The sequence below is a fragment of the Bos javanicus genome, chromosome 23 (assembly GCF_032452875.1).
Source record: "Bos javanicus breed banteng chromosome 23, ARS-OSU_banteng_1.0, whole genome shotgun sequence".
Lineage (NCBI taxonomy): Eukaryota > Metazoa > Chordata > Mammalia > Artiodactyla > Bovidae > Bos > Bos javanicus.
This window is the reverse complement of record NC_083890.1, coordinates 9,488,379-9,492,286: the sequence shown is the minus strand read 5'-3', so window position 1 is coordinate 9,492,286 and position 3,908 is coordinate 9,488,379.

The window sequence follows — 3,908 nt, the reverse complement described above, 5'->3', positions numbered from 1 at the left end:
GTTGTGTGCCCGGGTGGTTGTGTGGTGTGTGCCCTGTCTCCGCTGGGTCGGGGGGGGGGGGCCCAATTCTATCCACACTTAAAATAGGTATGTACTGGGACTTCCTGGGTGGTCCAGTGGTTGAGATTCTGCGCTGCCAATACAGGGGGTGTGATTCAATCCCTGGTCTGGGAGCTAGATCCCACGTACCACGGGGTATGGCCAAAAGATTAAAAAAAAAAAAGTATCATTAAAAGAATAGACATGATTCAAGGGTCTTGTGAAAGCTTTGCCGACTCCAGCCTTTCTCTTGCCACCGCCCCCACCCCATGAGTTGAGCACGGAAGTGTGACCAGCGCTGGCCTGAGCCCTGTGTTGCAGCATCTTTAATGCGGTGACTTGCCACAGGTGACTTCAGTACTGAGATGGGGCCCCTGTCAAATCCCCACAGTCCATAGGGGCCACTACGGGTTTTACCATCCCATCCGCACCCCACACGTGAGGAAAGAACCTCAGGGAAGTGAGTGCTCCCCAAGTGGGTGGCTGCTCGCTGGGGGCAGCCGGATTCCAACCTGTTCTGTGCCTGGAAAACCTCTCCCCTTTGAGCTCTCCTGTGCTCACACAGCTGGGACCACAGTGTGGGGAGAGAGGGGGTGAGGAGATGGGGAACTCAGTGGACAGCTGTTTATCCAAAATTCAAATTTAGGGACTTCTCTTGAGGTCCTGTGTTCCCAGTGCAGGGGGCAGGGGTTCAATCCCTGGTCAGGAAAGTAAGATCCCGTGTGCCGCATGGTGTGGCCAAAAAAAAAAAAAAAAAGACTCAAATTTAACTGGGTATCCTGTATTTTCATTTGCTAAATCTGGCAACCCTACACTGAAATCTAGTTTCTAGATCATTCTGGCCCAACTTCCAATTTTGTGATGGGGAAACAGAAGAGGTTAAATGTTCTCACTCAGCTGTCAGTGGCAACACCAGGATTTGAACCTGGTCTTCTGACTTCAAGCCTAGCCACCTAGTATACTATTAAATAATCAGGTGGCCTCTTGTCTTGGTCCACTGCATCGGTGGGACCCGAGACTGTTGCTCACAAGATGGGGAGGGTGCCTGGAGCCCCAGCCAGATGGAAGGGTGTCCTGCAGACAGAAATTGGTTTATGAGAAACCTGCCTTGTGCTAGGCCTAGGGCTGGATACAAAATCCAATCTCTACTAATAGGTGAATATATCTCTTGGGTGCTTGAATCATCCTCACGTGGGTTATTGCCTTCAGGCTCCTGGAGTAAACAGCCTCCAGGTAATCTCTATTAGAATAATGTAAGTCTCATGAAAACTCAAGAAGTGAAATTCGACTGCCCTCCTCACTTGCCACCCCCACTCCCACATACAAATGCAACCGATTCAGGGTGGGTGAAAATTACATAGTTCTGAGGTCTCAAAATATTGAAGGAACTTGATAAGAAGGTGGGTTTTATGAACCCAAAACCTAGGACTCTCTCCTAGAGGTAGCTCTCCCTGCCTGGGGTTCTGTGGGAAGCTGTAAGGAAAGGCCGGGAGAGCAGGGACCCAGAGAGGCCAGTAGTCCTGCCCCCTGTTCCCGTTCCCATGTCCTTAGGGAAGATGCAGGTGGGCCATCATTTTGCCAGGTCCACAAAGCCTGAGCGCTGTCATGAGGTTTCTGGGGGGCTCTCTATTTCCCTCTAGAACCAACACTAGCTTCTCAGGTGGCTCAGTGGTAAAGAATCCACCTGCCAATGCAAGAGACACGGCTTCAGTCTCTGGTTTGGGAAGATCCCCTGGAGAAGGAAATTGGCAACCCATTCCAGTATTCTTACCTGGAGAATCCCATGGACAGAGGAACCTGGACGGCTACAGTCCATGGGGTCGCAAAAGAGTTGGACACAACTTAGTGACTAAACAATAACAGCAAATGCTGGAGAACTGGGGCCCCCAGATTTCTAACTCAGGTGCACACTAGGCTTTAGTCTAGAGTCATCCTAGAGGCTGGGCTTGGCTAAGATAGCTGGGCTGTCACTTATAATCAAATCAGTCTGCTTTCCCGTCCTGCCTCCCACTCTTTGCTCTCTAGTGTGGTGCTATGGGCCTCTGGAGGGCTTAATTTTTAAATCCAGGTGATGCAAATCAGTAATCCAGTAAGACTCAAATTTCCAAGAATTTCCAAAACCTACCCATAGAGTTCCCATAACTATTTTTATTAAGACTTGGCGCTTCTACCACAGGGGGCTTGGGTTAGATCCCTGGTGGGGATCCCCTGTGGGGAACTAAAATCCCACACGCGGCACAGCAAGACAGAGTGGCTGGTGGGGAGGGGCGCGAGGGTGCAACTGATTCTCAAGGCACCTTGTTCTCCCCACGCATCACCATTGATGAAACAGCTGTCCTCAGGACGACCTCCATTCCATCTGTCCTACAGCCAGCTGAGCCAGACAAGCAGGTATTTATGCGCCAGGTCTAGAACACACATGTACGTAGTTATGCCTAATTACCATTTTATAACCGCTGTTTGAGTACCAAGTGCCTGGCACTGTGCAAAGCACATCATGCTTTTAGTAGGTACCTTCTTCAGCTCCACTTTCAGATGAGCTTTCTGGACGAGGCTGGCTCAGTAGGTACCCATCGTTTCTGAGTGGTAGAGCTGGGATTCACTCAGGCAGTGGGGGCCTCAGCCCAGTCTGGTCTCGGACCCCACAAATTATATGCAGCTGGTCACAGGAACCTCCTCTGGGAAACCCTAGCTTTGCTGTGATGCTGCTCATGACAGCACAGCTGCTGGCACAGTTGGTCTCCCAGAAGTGATTTGCTTTCATCTCACAGGCTGTGATCATTCTCTCAGAATTGGCCACCGAAGGTGCACTTGGGGCCCGCCTTATGGAGGCTTGCTGCTGCTGCTGCCAAGTCGCTTCAGTCACGTCCGACTCTGTGCGATCCCATAGACAGCCTCCTACCAAGCTCCTCTGTCCCTGGGATTCTCCAGGAGAGAACACTGGAGTGGGTTGCCATTTCCTTCTCCAATACGGGAGGTTTGCTGGCCTTCACCTAATCCCTCTCATACCTTTTGCTATCAGTTCAGTTCAGTCGCTCAGTCGTGTCCGACTCTTTGGGACCCCATGAATCGCAGCATGCCAGGCCTCCCTGTCCATCACCAACTACTGGAGTTCACTCAGACTCACGTCCATCGAGTCAGTGATGCCATCCAGCCATCTCATCCTCTGTCGTCCCCTTCTCCTCCTGCCCCCAATCCCTCCCAGCATCAGAGTCTTTTCCAATGAGTCAACTCTTCGCATGAGGTGGCCAAAGTACTGGAGTTTCAGCTTTAGCATCATTCCTTCCAAAGAAATCCCAGGGCTGATCTCCTTCAGAATGGACTGGTCAGAGCTCCTTGCAGTCCAAGGGACTCTCAAGAGTCTTCTCCAACACCACAGTTCAAAAGCATCAATTCTTTGGCGCTCAGCCTTCTTCACAGTCCAACTCTCACATCCATACATGACCACAGGAAAAACCATAGCCTTGACTAGACGGACCTTAGTTGGCAATGTAATGTCTCTGCTTTTCTATATGCTATCTATGTTGGTCATAACTTTTCTTCCAAGGAGTAAGCGTCTTTTAATTTCATGGCTGCAATCACCATCTGCAGTAATTTTGGAGCCCCCAAAAATAAAGTCTGACACTGTTTCCCCTTCTATTTCCCATGAAGTGATGGGACCAGATGCCACGATCTTCGTTTTCTGAAACGTTTTCCTTTTGCTCTATTTACCTTTATAAGAGACGGGACAGAAAATGTAGTCACTTGTGAACTATCTTTCATACTCTATTCCTCTAGTTACCAAATCATAAAATTTCCCCGTGTTGCCTTTTTTCTTTGGATAACAAAAACCACACAGCTTCAGAAAATCCCCTAAATCACTTAACTCC